The following is a 19682-nucleotide window of genomic DNA, read 5'->3' on the forward strand; positions in this document are numbered from 1 at the left end:
CCTATTTCCTGGCTTTTAAAGGTGAGCTGTCCTGCTGGAGTACAGACCTTCTTGTGCTTGAGGTCAGGGACCTGGTCCCTGGCTTTATGTTCAGGAGTCTCAGGTACTGGCAGCTGGAGGCTGTAGGGGTCTGGCAGCTTAACTAGTGCTGAGCTGGGGTCAGCAAAACTGAAGCTCTCACATTTTGGTGGAGGGGGAGGGGCTGTGGCCCCTAGAGGACTACTGTTCTGAAGCACCAGAAAGGCTGGCTGTTAAAGGACACCTGCTCACCTGGACTTGTGCTGAAGCACTAGGAGGTTTGGCTGCTGGAGTCTACCTGTCTCCCTGCGTATTCCAAGGAGCACTGGAGGGGGTGGGGAGAGTGTCCTGGTGGTGATGCTTACCTGCTTTATCACCCTTGGGCTCAGGATCTCCCATTGCTTTGCCGAGGTGGGGCTTGCCTCTGGCTTGCTGGGATGTTTCCTGTTCTGTATTGCTTCCCTTCCACCAGAGAGAGTTAATCCTCCAAACTTCCCAGGTTGAAAGACTGCTGAACCCTGTCTTTGTACTGGCTTAGCTTTTCCAGGGTTTTTCCTGGGGTGATATTTTCTGGGCTCTTAGAGGTCAATAATGGAGAGTAAGAGTGAGTTGCCTCTTACTCAGCCGTCTTGGCTCCCACATGTAGTGAATTACATAAAATGGTTTCTTTGTGGGAGAGTACAACTGAGACTGAAAGGAGAGAACATATTGTATTAGATCTTCATCTCCCCTCAATAAGAAAATGAACTAGGTAAAAGGGCATATTGTACAACACAGATCTCCCAAATAGCAGTTTAAAGGGTGACTCATTACATGACAGACACAGTAATGACTAATTGAAGGCAGGTTAAGTGGGGCACAGACAAAGCACTCATTACATCTCTACTTTTGTTTTTTCTACATTCTCTACACTTTTTGCAGCCTGCCCAAAATCCTTTGGCGGGCTACAGGCAGCCAAAAATTACAAGAATTTTGTATGACAAAATAGAAAAGGTCAATAGACCTCGAGTGAGATATGAGAGGAAATGTAATGTGGAACATGGGAATAACAGTGGAAAATGAGGTTTAGGAAGGGAGTATGCCTGGGCAACTGGAGATTCAGTATCACAGAGATTAGGAGAGTAACAGGTATAAGAAACTTGCTGACCATAAAAAAGTGATATCCGTCACAATAGGAGTGAGTGGTAGGATTTCTGCTGAAAATTGCAAATAAGTAGAATGCTCACTGTCCTCTTGGTCCTTGTTCAAGCTCTGAAAGCTCAGAGTGAGTGTAAACAGCAATTGTTTCTGTTTTAGCCTGAATTCCTGAAGGTCTTACACTCCCAGATTTATTTATTAATTACTAGATAAAAGAGGCAATTCCTTGCCTCATTTCTTACCTCAGCTTAAAAAGGCCAAGGTGTCCCACTGCATCAAGGCCATCTCCAGTCATCCTCATTTATATCTTTCCACTGGATCCAAATGCTATGGAGGAGAGAGTGAGGCCGGTGACTTAGCACACTCTTGCCTCACTTGCAAGTCATGACATCACCTACTTAATGTTGTGGTCCTCTTAGGAATGAAGAATAAACAACAACAACCACTTCAGTCAGTCCCGGTCAGGAGGAATGACTTTTGCCTTGGATGTGGGAGCCTGATACAATAGTGGTCTCTGAAAAAATCCTTTGCTTTTGGAAATAAGCTTTCCATTTTTTCTTTCGATTTTGCATGTCTGTGGGATCCTCTGATCCCACATTCTCTGATCCTGTCATTGTATTTGAAGTCTTCTAGTTGTTCCAATATTTGTTTTGTGTGTTTGAAATTTTACCCCTCTGTGGTGGAATTTGAAATACAGGTTTTCTTTTCCATTTTGACAATCTATGTTTTCTAGTCATGTTTTAAAGTTCTGAACAGAGTTTTAAAGATTATTTACTGTAGAATGGTATTTCTTTTTACTCAACCTGTTAGAATTATAATGAAAATGCCTAAATTTTCTTTGCATATCCTATCTTAAAAGCCAGCTCTTTTGACAAACTTTTATTAAACTTAGTGTGTACTTTTCATGTTTCCTTTTACACATCTTCTGCCCAGTTTTCTTCCTTAACATTATTTTTATGTTTGCTTGATGGAACTAGATCCCAATTGGGCAGATTAGGAGCTTTTCTTGATGGTACTGATTCTTGGTTGAATGGAGTCAATAAATGTTTTGGAATTCAACCAGTATTCAGTACACTAAATTAGTCTGGCTGTTGATGTTCCTCCACAATCACTTGATCAACAAGTATTTATTTAAAGCTTAATGTGTTAGCCACAGTGCTGGGGTATTTGGAAAACCATAGTTTGGATTATTTCCCTGGACAAACTCCTTTTTATATCCTTTGAGCATCTATCAAATGAGTGTTCTTTGTCTGAAATGTTAGAAATTCTCTCCACTGACAGGAATGGGACCTCTTGGGAAAGGTGTCTGATGATTTTGAGTCAAAAGAAATTTATTAGCATGTGAAGGAAGACTTCCTGTGCTGATAGCAGCCTCTTGTTCTTAGGGTATAGTTTGGATTTCTATCTTTTCAGGATTGCTTGGAGATGTAGCCCAATCAGCCTTCTATAGCAACAGGATAATTAAGTAAAACATTCCACAGGAGAGGGAAGGATAAAAAAAGGAAGAATCAGCCAAGAGAAAAAGTGGAGTTTCTAGGGGAATATGTCACATGAAGTTACCAGGGTTAATCTTTTTAATATAAGCTTCATGGCAACAATTCAGTGTGTGTGTTGGGGGTAGAGGGGAATATTTCATTCACTGCATCCCCAATGACCTAATCCTAGACCACTGTCTACAAGTTTTCTAGCTTGTTTGCTGCTTTGACTGAGAGAATCATAGTCATGAAACAGCATATCAAAGATTTTTGTTTTCATTTTGTTGTCAGTACTTGGAATAGGCTTTATTTTGAGGGTAGATTTGCATATGTGTCTCTTCCAGTAGATCCATTTATGAGGATTCAAATTATTCATTGCCCCTTTCCTTGGTAAGGGTTCTCAAATCTGTTAGCGATAAGACTTAGTTTAATTCAGTAGGGCTTGACAAAATCAAATGATACTGGCGTTCTAGTAATAATTTCATGTGGTATCAAGGTTTCAAGGTATTAACCTTATGTAATCATGCCTTATGATTATGAGTCAGACTCATAATCATACTGAATTTATAGTTATTCTGCACTTACAGGGGTAACTATTAAGTGGTTTGTACTTGTGCTCACAGGTAGACAGCAAAACTCTCCACAGTGTACTCTGGGTGTTGAGCTTCTAGCCTTGCAATTGAAAAGGTCACTCTCTCCTTTGTGAACCCATTGAAGCCTCATTTTATAAACAGAGGAACATCTAACAACGCAGTAACAAGATTGACCACAGGTGATTGAGAGATAATATTAAATTGGACAAATGTAGTCTTTAACAGAATAAGTTAAAAGAAAAATACAAAGAGAAGTAGGAGTGGGGGAGAAGTATAGTGACTACTCAAGCTGCCTGTCCCATTAAAAAAAAAATACACAGTCCACTTTACCCTCCTCTTCTTGTTTTCCTAATTCTTCTCAAGAGTCCTCAAATTCAAGGCAGAGCCAAAATGGCAAGGTAAAGGCAGGGATTGAATCAGCAGCGGCAGCAACTGCTTCTGGAGCTCTCAACCCACAGAGGGTAAGGGGCGAGGGTGTCAAACAACTGGTCAGAAGGAAATTACGTAGGTCTTTTTGCTAGCACCAAGGCAAAACTCTGTTGCCTTGTCCATATTTTGATCTGGGCCACAGTCCCAGAGTGAGGAGTAGCAGTAGCACAGCAGAGCTTGTGGCCACAGTGGATGGGGGTGGGGGTGCTCCTCACAATTCCAGGGCAGAAAAGTGCTTGTGGTTGCTCACATATCAGAGCACAGGCAATGAGCATTGTAAACACCTTTCCTTAGAAAATAACACTTTGGAAGAACTGAAAACCCTACAGGTCCCTAGCAGTATCTCTGAAAACAGCTGCACAAAACCCTTGAAGCCTGGGAAAGTGCGCCCTCTATCCTGCAAACGGAGTTATAGGTTAACAAAGAGTTAAAAATCAAGTAATAGACTGGGAAAATGAACGAAGAGCAAAAAAAAATGACTAGAAAATTATTATGCTAACAAGGAAAATTAAAACACATACTCAGAAGACAACAAAGTCAAAGCTCCTACATCCAGAGACTCCAAGAAAGATATGAATTGCTCTCAGGCCATGGAAGAGCTCAAAAAGGATTTCAAAAATTAAATAAGAGAGAGGTAGAGGAAATATTGGGAGGAGAAATGAGAGTGATGCAAGAAAATCATGGAAAAAGAGTCAACAGCTTGGTGAAGGCGACACAAAAAATACTGAAGAAAATAACACCTTAAAAACAGACTAGGTCAAAAGGTAAAAGAGGTCCAAAAAGCCAGTGAAGAGAAGAATGCCTCAAAAAGCAGAATTTGGCCAAATGGAAAAGGACCAAAAGCTCACTGAAGAAGATAATTCCTTAAAAATTACAGTGAAGCAGCTAATGACGTTATGAGAAATCAAGAAACAATAAAATGAAATCAAAAGAATGAAAAAAATCTAAGAAAATGTGAAATATATCATTGGAAAATCAACTGACCTGAAAAATCCATCCAGGAGAGCTAATTTAAAAATATTATTGCAGGACCTGTAAACCATGATCAAAAAAAGAGCCTGGACATCATCTTTCAAGAAATTATTAAGGAAAACCGTCCCTGATAAACTGTATTCCCAAACAGTTTATATAATAGTATTGGAATTAGTTGTTCTTTAATGTTTGATAGAATTCACTTCTAAATTCATCTGGCCCTGGATGTTTTTTCCTAGGGAATTCATTGATGTCTTGTTCAATTTTTTTCTGAAATGGGGTTATTGAAGTATTTTATTTTCTCTTCTGATAATCTGGGCAATTTATATTTTTGTAAATATTCATCCATTTCACTAAGATTGTCGAGTTAATTGGTATACAGTTAAAAAAATAGCTCCTAATTGTTTTAATTTCTTCTTCATTGATGGTGAATTCACCCTTTTTATTTTTGATGCTGGTAATTTGGTTTTCTTCTTTCTTTCTTTTTAAACCAAATTAACCAAAGATTTATCTATTTTTTTTTTCATAAAACCAGCTCTTAGCATGAAAAGATTTCTTGCAAGTGGAATTATCTTTCAGCTAGAGGAGCCACATGGTTGAAAAAGGTCTTTAGGATTCTACAGCAACTTCTTCTGTTGACTAAGGGGTGTGATATAAAAGGTTGGAAAAGGTACAATGACAATGAATCACAATTCTGGCATTTTCAGGTACAAGGAACAACTTTATTGCTTCCAACATTTTTGCCACATTGGTACCCAAATAATTGGCATCATCAGGACGTGAGGAGAAATGTCCACAGACCCCAAAGGAATGAGGAACAGGGCTGTGGGAGGATTTGGGGAGGGAGCTCATTGATTTTGTGGTCTCCTGACTTCTCTACCTTTTCTTTCAACTTTAACATTTTCTCCTAGCCTCCTCAGAACTATTAGGTGACATCAGCTTTTCCTGCATACTCAGACAAAATTATTTGGAATATAGTTTCTAAAAAGGCATCATGTCACCTTTAAGCTTAAGGAACTAAATCCCTTCCCCTCCCCCAAGAGCTTGTTACGTCTTTATATTTAAAACATTCTAACGAATAGGCCCAGAGTAGTATGTAAGGTTAAAAAAAAATGAAGGCTAAGAAAGGAAAAGGAAAGATGGAGGAAAAAGAAGAGAAGTAGAAACTTCTGAGAAAAATGCAGATTTTGAAATCCTCACTTCTTCCTTGAGTCTGATTATCACCTGATTTGGGAGGGTTTTTGTTGTTGTTTGTTTGTTTTTGATATTATGTCATGTCTAAATTCCTTGTAGGGTTTACAATGAAGAAAATTCATAGTGAGGAAAAAAAAAGTTTCAGTTACAAAGTGAGGCTAAAATGGTAATTCCTTAAGAGACACTAACATCTATTTAAGAGTTAAATTATGTTAAAGAAGAGTAATAAAATTCAAGGTGATATTTAAAGCACCAAATCAAAATTATTTGGAACAAATATAGTGAATTAGACAGCTGTGACATGAGTGGATGGATACCCATGGCTCTGGGTCCAGAAAACAAGCCAGTTTGTGACTCGTACTTCTCCTAGCACAATGTGCACCCATGATATTTGTAAAGCCATATAGGTGGCACAGTGGATAGAGCCCTGGGCCTGGATTCATGAGAACCTGAGTTCAAATCTAGCCTCTGATACTTACTAGCTGTGTGTGACCCTGAGTAAGTTACTTAATACTATCTACCTTAGTTTCCTCATCTGTAAAATGAGCTGGGTAAGGAAATAACAAACCATTCCTGTATCTTTGCTAGGAAAACCCCAAATGGAGTCATGAAAAGTTAGACATGACTGAAACGACTGAACAACGACTTGAATGTATTATTTCCACAGAACTGTATTAAATCCTGTGAACACAGTTATGTATATTAAGGAAAGAAGGGTACTTTTTACCCTATTTTTTTTTCAAAAAACTGAAAACAGTACTTCTTCCAAAATATGGTTATCTGTTAAATACTATATATAAGGAATATATTTGAAACTCAGAAATTTTTATTATTGACTATATCAGATAATCAGCCCATTTTCTTTTTTCCTCTGGAGCTTTCTAAGGTGCCTTGGCACTGATATCACCTGCTATTGCTTCTGGCCTTTTCTTGTGATTCAGAACAAAGGCTTGGAGGCTTTCCTTCTACCTCTCGTTTACTAAGTTAAGCCCTTTTCTCTAGGATCTTCCCAGCTATTCTGTAGGGAAAACTCCTACCGTGGTTCCCATTACAGAAAAATATAGTCTAAAAGAAACCAAAAACTCAAAGGAAAAACACATTTGTTGTCTAGCACCCTTGAACTAGTTTGTAACTATTTTTCCTAGCATAAAAAGACTTGTTATGTACATACTTGGTGCTGGCAGGAAATATGGGTGCCTCTCATTTCTGTGACATTGTAAGTGTGGTAGTTCTTCGTTAGCTTTGAGTCTCCCTTTGAGTCAACACCAGCTCCCACTCAGAGCTCAGAGATACTCTGAATCAGTTGTTTACTAAGTCCTTTTGCCACAAAGCTTCCCATTGGTAGAAAATGCTTTAAACCTCTTTTTTAAATTAAATGAAGAGACAAGCAGAAGCCCAGGAAACTCATGAACCAAGTTTGTCTAATGAGGGCTAGATCACTTCTATAGCCATAATGGAGATTTTGAACAGTCTTTTGAAGATCTAGAACTGCATTAGCCCATTCCTGTGGACACATTGTCTGATAACAGTGCCAAGGAAAGTCAGGGTGTTCAAAGAGTGCTGTTGCTATTACATCTAGACTGGTGAGATCAGAACCTACTATTTGGGCAAGTATTACTTATAAACATACACTTATGCAGGCAAGTAACTTACTATCATTTTATGACTGAAACTACAATTCCATCAGCTTTCTGCAGTTGATCTGCCACCTTTGGAATTAATGGCATGAACTCTTTCTGAGGTTATGCTAGTTTTGTCAGGGATGTTTTTTTTCTCTAGGAGACAAATGCAAGAAGGGAGATCAAAGGTGAACCCTTCCCTGCGTTTTGTCAGTCAGATATTTGGAGGTTAGGTTATATAACTCCAGTTTCTTCTCAAGAGATGGTAGCCTCTTCACTCCCCAGACTCTGGATTATATAAAGCCAGAAGACCCATCATGTGGCTGATAAAATCAGCTGTGTTCTTTTAGCACTGACCCATTAGCAAGTCGTTCACCTACTTCTTTTCTGGCATCATCTGTTCTTAGAACTTGATCTGGGGGAAGAAAGGGGCTAACATCTCTGCCATCAGTTGCTGCCACCTAACATCTTGGGATGTAACTCATAGACTGCACAATTCTGAAACGAGTGACATTTCTATATATGTCAGTTGAGAAAGACGATACAGCTTCTGCAGTATGAGACTCAACATTTAGTGTTCTCAGAATTGATGGAAGAATATTTATTGATCCTGGAGCTTTCTAAAGATCTATATGTTGACTCATTGTCACCAGGCACTGGTTTGACAGATAGATCCAACCAAGAGCATTTTGCAGGTGTGTTTATAGAGATTGCTTGGACCAAGGCATTTAGAGCTTGTAGCTGACAGAGATTCTCTATAAGCTCTACCTCAGTGTTGACTCTCTGTCCAGCTGATGCACCTCATGACATCTCTGTCCTCATATGAGAGAACACAAACAATTGGTTTGTCTCTGTATAACATTTTAAAAATACCATTATGTCTTCTTTAACTTTTATGTAGGGTTAAGAACTTGTGTTATGTCTCTAACTTGTTTATGATATTCTTTTAGAATGGAATAAAAGGGAAGGGAATGAAGAAGACCCTTGAGTGACTAGCTTGTCATGTATCTGCATCCTAAAATAAATAGGAATGTGCAAGTCATTCTTTGGGATAGGATATATGTATCTAATAGGAGTTCCAAAGACTAGAAGGCAGTATGGCAGTCACAGAAAATGTTCTTAAATCCTGCCAAGCTGAGGAATTTCATCAGTGTTAATTCAGTGTAAATTTAGGAGTTTTTGTAGGATTTTTTTCTCTCACTCTGACTGTAAATACTTTTATGCAATTTTAAGGTGAGTATAGGATTTTTTTTTTTTGTCTTGTATGTGTACCTGAGGACAGCTAAGTGGCTCAATGGATAGTGTAAAGCCTGGAGTTAAGAAGATTCTATTTGAGTTCAAATCAGGCCTCAGACACTTATCTCTGTAACCCTGGGCAAGTAACTTAACCTTGTTTGCCTCAGTTTCCTCATCTGGAAAATGGGCTGGAGAAGGAAATGCAAACCACTCCAGGATTTTTGCCACGAAAATCCCAAATGGAGTCATGAAGAGTCAGACATGACTGAAAAACGACTGAATAACAACATACCAGAGAGAAGCTGCCTGTTAGAAAACAGTTTTTGAAAAGGAAAATGTTGTTATTCGCTGAGTTAAAAAAAGATGAGTTTTAAGCAGAAAATAACTGTAGTATGTTATTTGACAATTTAATCAAATAAGTTCTTTGCTAAGGTAATCTCCTAATGCTTTCTAATAGTGTACAATATTTTTTCTTTAATATAAGCAGGGCAGGACAGATGCAGTCATTTTGTCAGGGCATGATCACAAAGAGATTAAGAAATGTAGCCATAAATTACTGGACTTTTGAAATGTCAAGATAGAAAGTAGATTAAAAGATTATATGCTTGGAGAAAAAAAGATAAGAGATGTCAAAATATTCAAGTAAGTATATAAAATGAAGATTAAGCTGTATGAAAAAATTCCATTTTTAAAAACACCAAAACCTGGTTGGAGAATTAGAGAATCTTATTGTGGATTTATTACTAGATGGAGCTGATACAAAAATCCAGTAAAAGGTTTAGTATTTAATTCTCTATGCAAAAGAGAATGACAGTTTTGGTCTTGGATTTCTTTTCTTAAGAGATGAATGGGAAAAGCAGATAGCTAAAGCATTTGTAATTATGTTACAGTAGAGAGTAATGCCACTCTGGCTATTACTAAAATGGCAGGATTTCAATCTGGAAAAACATATGGATAAATAAAGAGCTCTCAAATCATATGAAAAAGGTAAAGGGCTACATATTTTATTTCCCAGAGTTATGGGATTGCTAAAAAAAATGAGATGAACTAGTAATAAATTTGCATACTTTAAGAGAACCTATGAATTAAAATTGGAAAAAAAAAGTAGACAGCAAGGCAAGGAAGCTTATCTTGGAGAAAATACCCAAGTAGATATAGACTACCATTACACATGAAAGACTTCCTAACCCAAAGTATCTTCTACATTACCTAGCTTTTTTTTTCACTTTAATACTGCTTGATACTCTGCACCAGTCTCATTGTCTTAATAAACATCCTCATTTATTCATTCAAGCACAAATTTAATTTATCCAAGGAAGGAGATGTGTTGCTTATTCTTAATATCTAACCTGAAATTAGCTGCCATAGATAACTCATATCCATATCCATGGAGAATATGGAAACTTTGATTGGGACTTAAGAAGAAAGAAATAGGTAATGCTGAAGTATGAAGTGCTTTGAGAATAAGGCAGGCCAGGGTGGAAAACTGAAGTATGAGGGAGCTTCCGGAAGGACATCAAGAACTGGGTGTGTGGGACACAAGACCCTCACCCAAATTTGAATCAGAATCTTGACAAGAATTGCAAAAAGGAAAGTTACTTTATTGGCTTTCTCGTGAAAGGACACCCCCACTTTTCACGTTGCCCCAAATGGCATCAACCAGAGAGTGCAGGAGTGCTTTGTTTAAAATAGGTTTATATAGACCCTAGCACAATAGCCTACCCTAACCCCCTCCCGTTGGCCCATTGACTGAGCCTCAGGGGCACAATCGATTCGAGTAAATCTTTCCCAGCAATGAAGAGAACAAAGGAGTACATTAACCGCAACAGGTTCCCCTTTTGGGGCCTGATGGCTTCAGTCTTCTACACAAGATCATGTAGCTAGAGGATGAGATAAACAGGATACACTAAAGTTCAGGAATTTCTGCTTATACAACTAAAGAAAAGAAGGGGGGGGAGGAATCATGTCCTGAGGGGTCTTCACTGATACTGGTACCTACGTACCACTCACTTCCTCCTCTTTATTTGTCACTCTTTGAAGACCCCTCACACTATTTTTTGTATACGTCCTCAATCAAATCACTCCTTTTGAGGTCCTGGCGTTCCTCAGTTTCCACTGGAACCCAGCCCTGTCATTTTAGTTATCATGAGCTATACAGACCCTTCTGCTTTCCCTTCAAGTCTAACCATTCTGGACACAGCATCTTGTGCTGTTTTAGTTATAAATTGTATCATTCATGGGAGGCAAACTGGGAGGAGTATCATTCCACTAATTGCAATAAGGGCAAACCAAAGGACCTGCTTCCACCAAGAACTCCCGGACCAGGATCACCAAGAAGTATTGAATGGGGAAGTCCAGGTTTGTACTGGTACATGTGCAATTTTTCTAATATTATCAGCTATATCTTTCACAATTTTCCCATTATCATCAATTTTCATGCAACGTGTAGATAAGCTTAATTTTCCACATACTCCACCCTCCTCTGCCAAAAGATAGTCCAGTACCAGTCTATGCTGTAAGATAGCCTCTCAGCTTTGAGTCATCTGGTCAGCCAATAAGTACAGCCTGGAGTTGGATGAGCCTGTTCAACATGTATATAGGGGTCCTATAGCCCCAGCTCCCATCTTGTGCCCAAGTAGCTGGCCCATATTCTGTAACAATCCTTTCTGGGGGCCATGTATCCCCCCCATCCATTGGCATTCCTGGTGCTTGTCAAGGAAGTGTCTATAGTTCTTTTCTGTCTGTTTAAATCATCCTATACTTTTAACACCTAAGTGGTCCCCTTCCTTCCCAGGGAGGAAAAAAAATTTGGGCCTGACTAGTCCTATGTAACAAATTCCAGTCCAGTTGGCAGGCAGGTGGGTATAAGCTGTTAACCCATAAATCCAATAATGGCCTTTTAGTGCTGGACGCCTGTGGAGAAACAATTGTTGCCTTAAAGCTACTGTGGGGAAATACCATGGGTCCTCATTTTCCAATGGTCCCCCTATCTGGGAGGAGCTTTTGCACTGCCATAGACCCTGAATCTCCCTCCGCTTACAGTTATATCTTGTTCTATTCCTTTTGCTCCAAAACTCGGAAAACATATGCTGAGTTCCATCCTTACTTTCCCACTTCCGTAGAATAGTAGTCAAATTCTCAAAAGTGGTGTTATTACTTCTTTAACAAAGGAGAAGTTTCGAGCTTACATTACAGGAAGGTTCCTTTCCTTTTTTCAAACAGCTACTATCCTCAAGTTGTTCCCTCTATTCCTTTCTGGGGTGTATGTTACCCAGTTTCCATTTGGGCACCAAACACCCCGTCTCATTCCATGCGTAGGAGTGGATCGAACAATTCACTGATTTGACAAACTCAGGTTTTCTACTGTAAGTTCAATTACAGTTACTCCCTCCTAAACACCCTCCCTCTCCTGTCTGATTCAAGCAATATCTTCCCTCTCTAGTCTCTGCCAGGAGCCAAGAGTGTTCTTCCCATTCTTCCCAAAAACCAGTGCCATTGTGAACCTCGGATCTATTGCTTAAAATCCAAGCTGGGCTGAGAGGAACTGGGACCCAATGCCATTGTGCCAAATGTTGGGGTCCCCCACAAATCCAGCAATTAGAGACATTGAATTGATTAGCAATGGTACTCACTAACTTTTCAAATTGGTTTTCCTCCACCCAGGGCGAACCGTATCAGATGTCCCATCCCTGGTGGAGTGTTTAAGATTAGGATTATGCCATTTACAAGTAAAATGACTGAGCCCATAGGGGAGCAGGTGAAGAGAACTGTTAATATAGAGCACTAATACAGAAATTGCAACTGACGGGAGCAGAGTAGCATATATAGCTTTATCCCCCAACTTGACTTTCAGGCCCTCCTGCGTCTCTGTTGTCCACCTGGTTGGGGGATCAACTGGTCTCTTGACTCGAGTGTGATGTGTCCACCCTCATTCCCTTGTTCTTAGAGCAATGTCAGAGGTCAACAAAACCTGTTATGGCCCTTCCCAGGATGGAGTAAGCTTCTCTTCTTTCCAGGTACGAAGCAGTACCCAATCACCAAGTTGGAATCTGTGTACCTGGAATCCCAAGGGTGGTGTTTGAGCAACAAGACCTTTCTTCTGTAACAAAAGCAAAGATCTGGCAAGTGACTGCACATATTCTCTTAAAGATCTATCTTTACAATTCAAAGCTATATCTAAGTTCCCATTTCCTCCTATTGGGTATGGATGACCATAAAGAATCTTATATGGAGAAAGCCCAATATCTCTTCTAGGTTTGGTTCTTATTCTCAGTAGAGCTAGAGGTGTAGACACTTAGTCCATGGCAGCCTTGTCTCCAAATTCAACTTAATGATCTGCCTCTTTATTTCTTGATTCATCCTTTCTACCCTTCCAGAGGAAGGAGGATGCCAGGGAGTATGAAACTCCCAACTAATTTCCAAAGCCTTCATGACCAATTGTAGGACTCTGGATGTGAAATGTGTCCCTTGATCCGAGTCTATCCTCTCTACCACCCCATACCTCGGGATTATTTGTTCCAATAAAATTTTGCTCACTGCTGAGGCGGTAGCTTGTGTTAAGGGATAGGCTTCTACCCAGGATATTAGATGATCTACCACCACCAAGAGGTATTTAAGTCTTCTAATCAAGGTAGCTCAGTAAAGTCCACCTGGATACTTTGGAAAAGCCTAATTCCCAGAGGCCGTCCTCCCTTTGGGTTTTGGTGCTGGACAAACTTGTTTGCCCTTCGACCAATGATACATCCATCCACCATCTGACATGCCAAAGTATAAATTCCAGGGGTGACAAACCGTGCAAGTACCAGGTCGTGCATATTTTGAACATCCCAGTGGCTACCTTGGTGTAGGTGTTGTAAAATCTGCCTCATTGTGGCTTTATTGACAACTTCCCTGCCATCTAGGAGTAGTCATTTCCCATTTTCATCTAACATGGCTCCCAAATTTCGGGCCTTTAATTTTTCCTCCTCGGTTAAGGGAAGAGGGTCTAGACTGGGAGGGAATCAAAACTAAAAACTGCTTGTTGTGTATTAGACTCATTTCTCCAGCTATCCTAGCCTCTTCATCTGCCAAACGGTTCCCTCGAGCTTCAAGGGAGCCTCCTGTCTGGTGTCCAGTAATGTGGACTACGGCAATTTCCTTTGGTAACTGCAAATTTTCTAATACTTGGAGCAATAAGGTAGTATGGGCCAATTCTTTTCCTTTACTATTTATCATTCCTCTTTCTTCCCATATTTTCCCCAAAACATGTACCAACCCCATGCATATTTAGAATCAGTGTATATATTTCCTTCCTTGCCTTCCAGTAGTTTCAATGCCTAATTGAGAGCATAAAGCTCACAAGTCTGCGCTGACCATGCTTTAGGTAGGCTTCCTGCCTCTGCCGGTGTGGCTTTGTGTCCCTTCACAATGTCATACCCATTTAACCTTTCTTCCTCTACTACCCTTGAGGAGCTGTCAATAAATAAGTTAATAGCACCGGGTATTGGGGATTCCTGTAAATCCTCCTTGGTTTTTTTCTGGAAATCTATCAACTCCATACAGAAATGTTCCTCCCCTTGTTTCTTTTGGTTAGGGAGGCTGGAGAGAAAGGAAGCAGGATTGCAGTTATGGTCATGAGAGCACTAAATCATCTTTCTCTAACAGGATGGCCTCATACTTAAGAATTCGGGAGTCTGTAAGCCATCTTCCCGCCCTTTGTTTTAAGATGGATCTCACTTGATTTGGGGCACTAACTATTAGGCTCCCCCCAAAAGTCAATTTTCTACTCTTTTCCACTGGAGTGTAGTTGCCACTGCTTGAATACAAGTGGGCCAATCCCATGCAACAGGGTCTAAGATCTTGGAGAGGAAGGCAATGGGCCGCCTCTGTCCTCCTCTTACTGGTCCCAAAACTCCCATTGCTGTCCCTTTATTCACACTGACAAACTGATGGAATGGCTTATGTAAAGACAGGAGGGCTAATACCGGTGGGGACATCAAGGCTTGTTTCAGCCGTTGAAAACTTTCAATTTCCTCAGAGCTCCATTCTATGATATCTGATTCTTCCTCTAACAAGTGTTTGTACAGTGGTTTGGTTAGGGCAGCATAAAGATAATCCAATTTCTACAATACCCAGTTAAACCTAAAAATTTCCTAAGTTCCCTTTTTTGTTCTGGGAAGCGGAGTCTGTAAGATCCCTGAAATTCTACTAGGGTTCAGTTTCTTACTTGCCTCACTTATCAAGTGCCCTAAATGTTTTCCTCCTTTTCAGAGAACTGTAATTTATTTCTTGAGACCCTTAAACCCTCTTTTCCCAAATAATTCAATAGTTGGATTGAAGGCTTACTGACTTTCTCTCTTTTCCCCCAGATCAGCAAATCATCCACATATTGTAAAATGGTCACCAAGGTGGGGTTTTGAAACCTCTCTAAAATCCTTTCTAATACTTATCCAAACATATTCGCTGATTCTGTATACCCCTGAGGGCATACACACCACCTCAACTGTTGTTTTCTTAATGTATCTGGGTCCTCCCATTCAAAAGCAAATATATCCCTACTCCTCTCATCTAAAGGGAGTCCTTCATATCTATTACACTAAACCATTTGCTTCTAGCTGGGATCCTCCCCAATAGAATGTATGGATCAGGGATCACTGGGTGGGAGGGGAGGACTATTTTATTAATTTCCCTCAAATCCTGAACTAGCCAGTACGAGCCATCTCCTTTTTTAACAGGCAAAATGGGAGTATTGAAGGGGGACACACAAGATTCTAATAACCTGTCTTCTATTAATCCTTCAATAGCTGGTTTCAACCCCTTCCTCCCTTCAAGGGAGATGGGATGTTGCCTAATTCTCACCATCACCCAAGGGTCTTTGAGCCTTATCTTAATAGGGGAGACTCTGACCCTTCCCCTGTTCCAAGGGCCAGCCCAAACCTCTGGATTAATTTGGTTTTCTTCCTCTGTTTTTTCTTCCTCTGTTTTTTTTTTTTTTGTTTTGTTTTTTTAAGGCAATTGAGGTTAAGTGACTTGCCCAGGGTCACACAGCTAGTAAGTGTCAAATGTTTGGTCTGAGGCCGCATTTGAACTCAGGTCCTCCTGACTTCAGGGCCAGTGCTCTGTCCACTGCGCCACCTAGGTGCCTCTTCTTCCTCCTTTTTCAGAATACACATTCGGAGGGGAATTATTCCAGTTCCTTGGGTTACCAATTGCAGGGATATTTTAATAATCAAGTCCTTCCCTAACAAATTGATTCCTGCCTCTGGGACCAGGCAAAATTTTCCCAAGATTCTGACCCTTTCATATTCTAATTCAGGTACTCTTGTAAGAGGGACCACATATTTTCCCCTTTTACCCCAGAAATTAACAAAGTTTCTTTCCCTAATCCAACTCCCTGTGGAAATTTAGTAAGGGAGGATCTGGTGGCTCCCATATCAGTTAGAAATACACACTTCTCGTTTCTCGGTCCCACCCTCAGATTTATCAAGGGCTCAGGCTAGGTTTGTTCAGTGAACCCCTGACACCCCTACTCTTCAGTCTTGATGAGAGAGAATTTTTTGTTCCAGTATTTTCTGTGGACAATCCCTCTTCATATGTCCTTCCATCCCACATTCAAAACAGTTCAAGGGGGAGTGCGGGAACTGGTGACCCACTCCCTTCTTTCTCCTTCCCTGCCAAGGGTTCGGGTGATCTACTAGCTGCTGCTGCCTCCCTTTCCCTTGATACACCCTCCTCTATTATTCCCCACTACTGATCTGTCCATAGTCTGAACTGTTCGTAACATGACTTGGGTTTGCTCTGCCTGTTGTTCTAAAGTGTGTAACATGATTTTAGATTGTTTTTCTTGTTCTTTCTTCACCTCCTCCCCCCTGGCTACATAGACTTTGTGAGCCACACCTAAAAGTAATTCCAAAGGTTTATTCTGCCAACCCTCCATTTTCTGTAATTTCTTGTTAATATCTGGCCATGAGTTTGTCACAAAGTACACCCTTAGTAGACTCTGGGCCGTAGGGTCCTCTAAGTTTAGCCCAGAAAATTTTCTCATGTTGTCCTTTAGTCTATCTAGAAAGGTTGAGGGGGCCTCATCCTTCTCCTAATGTATTTCATGCACCTTGTTCAAATTCTGACTTTTGGGAACTCCTTTTCTAATTCCCTGGACAATTATTTCCCTCAATTCCCTCATATTTCCTGGAGGGAACAGCATTGTTATGGTCCCAGTTGGGATCTTGTAAAGGAAATTGTTCTTCTCCCTGGGGACCTCCCTGAGCTATGGGATGAACATCATCCCAAGCTTTCATTGCTGCTCACCTGATTTGTCCCTGCTCTTCTCCAGTAAATAAAATATCTAAAATTGCAACCATCTCTCCCCAGTTATACACATTGGGTCCCAGAAATTGATTGACCTGATCCGCGACCTCTGAGGGGTCCTCAATTAGTTTCTTGATATCCTTCTTAAAACTCCTAATCTCTGTACTACTAAGGGAATCATTAACATACCCTATCCCTCCTTGACCTAGAGGGACCTCCCTTAACGGGAAGGCTTTAGCAGTTGCCGGGAAATTCTCTTGATCTTTCATTAGCTGCTTTAGTTTCCTCCAAAGAGAGGCATGAGGAGGAATGTGTGGCTCTGCGAGATCTATCAAATTCTCTCCATCTGCTCCTCCCTCAGGGGAAGCAGAGGGTGAGAGTGCAGGAGCCAGCGAAGGTGCAGGTGAAGGCTGAGGAATGTGAGGAGGGGGAAGAAAGAGAAGGGGATCCCTCTGGTGGGGATTAACCTGCTCCTCTACCTTATCCCTAGATTCTTCTTTTACTACAAACTGTCCTGCCGAGGATAACCATAAGGCTGCATATGAATACTCCTCCTCATTAAAAGGTGCCTCAGAGTTCACATAAAAATTTAGTTTTTGGCAAACCCACTTCTCGTCGGAGCCATACTTTGGCCAAAAGATGTTGCCTCCGAGCTGAGCACCTGCCCAAATCAGACAACAATACTTCCTCATCTTCCTTTTGTCCTTTCCTCTATATTTTGGAAGTTCATCCCAATCTCTAAGCTTAGATCCTAAAGGGCTATCATCCGGAATATTTGGTAAAGGATTCTGATCTCTACCACCCTGAGCTTTAGAATTCGTTTTCCCCATGCCTTACAGACTCGAACCACTTAGGCTGTCTGGAAAACGTGGGACCGCTCTTACAGACTCAAACTGCTTAGAGCTTCCCTTTCTGCCCGACCCTGTGCTTTATGGACTCTAATCGCTTAGGTGCCCAGTGAGGCTTTGATCCCACATCCTCCTTACAGACTCTTAACTGCTTAGGCTCTGGGGAGCCTGGTCACCTCGGAGCTCACTGGTCTTGGCCTTGGCTACATTATGGACTTGAACCACTTAGGTGCAAAAGGACCCACAGGTCTTGCTTATCTAGGTCTATGCGCACAAACTTATGTGACCGCTTCAGTTTCCCTGGGGGCTCGATGATTTCTTCGCTAGCACAGAAGAGCTCCCGTTATTTTTGTTTTTGCCTAGTCAAAGCTCTCTTCGGGACTTTTCCTCGCCAGAGGGGAATCTCAAGGTGTCGACCCAGGGACCACCAGAAAGTACTGGTGAGGCACCTGTCACGGGGGTGGGGGGGTGGGCAAGGGAATCTCTAAGTGGTGGGGGGGAGACAAGCTCCAACTAAACTGTGTGGGACAAAATACCCCCACCCAAATTGCGTTATTGGCTTTCTCGAGAAAGGATACCCCCGTGTTGCCCAAAATGGCATCAGCCAGAGGGTGCAAGAGTGCTTTGTTTAAAATAGGTTTATATAGACCCTAGCACAATAGCCCACCCTAACCCCTTCCCGTTGGCCCATTGACTGAGCCTCAGTGGCACAATCTATTCGCGTAAATCTTCCCTAGCAACAAAGAGAACAAAGGAGTACAGTAACTGCAACAGGTTCCCCTTTTGGGGCCTCATGTGTGCCGGTCCAAACCGCGCACTCTCTTACAGCCAGATCAGGCAACCAGGGTCATACTCACCGGTCCTCAGGGTCACCCGGATTTACCAGAGACGAGCCGATCAGGAGGTGCAAAAACCTGAACTTTATTCAATAATCATCACAGCAAGGCCAGGCAAGAAAGTACACGAGCAGGAGCAAAAGGCGACTCCGCCCCCATCCCTACAGTACTTTTAAGTCTTCCATGTCCCTCCTCCTCAGCCCGCCCATAGTGACTCGTCGAGGATCAAATATCGGAAGAGGATGTCTAGCGTAGTGCCCAGACAAAGGGAGCATACGTGGCACAGGAAGTGGGGCCTAGGTATTTGGAAGGAGGCGTGAGGGATCAGTGCATAGACAAAGGAGAATGTACGTGACACAGGAAGTCGGGCCCAGATACCGGGGGGAGGCGTCTGGGGTCAGTGCTACACCTAGGGAGCATACGTGACTCAGGAAGTCAGGTTTGGACACAGGAAGGAGGCGTCTGGGGTTAGCGTGGTGCCTAAGGAAGGAGGCTAGACAAAGGGAACTTGTTCTCTGCCGTCCCCCTCCCATGTGGCACAGCCCCTGCCTCAGGAGTACGTGCTCTGGCTACTTCCTTGTACCTTGATTCTTCTCCAGCTTGTCACAGCTCCACATAGCACTGCCCCTGCCTCAGAAGCGTGAGCTCCGGTTACTTCTCCGTATCCAGTTCCCATCCCAGTTCACCACAACTCCGCCTAGCACAGCCTCTGCCTTGGGAGCATGAGCTCCAGTTACGTCCTAATACCCAGTTCCCACCCCATGTTGCCACAACTCTCACTTGGCAGTAGCTAACACCAGACAATCCCTCACAATTCCCCCTTTTTGTTTAATTGAGGGGGCGGGGACGGGGTCTCAGTACCAAGGTCTCAGATTTGAGGGCCTCAATAGAACCTCTAAGAATCTTAAAGAAACATCCTAATATAGTGGGTAGTAACAATAATAGTATAAATGCAAAAAGAGCTATAAATGCCCAATGGGTTACAATGGAGGGGATGGGGAAAGAGGTATGTTTAATCCAATCACTAAGGCGATGAACA

The sequence above is a fragment of the Vombatus ursinus genome, unplaced genomic scaffold, assembly GCF_900497805.2.
Source record: "Vombatus ursinus unplaced genomic scaffold, bare-nosed wombat genome assembly UNPS02014832.1, whole genome shotgun sequence".
NCBI lineage: Eukaryota > Metazoa > Chordata > Mammalia > Diprotodontia > Vombatidae > Vombatus > Vombatus ursinus.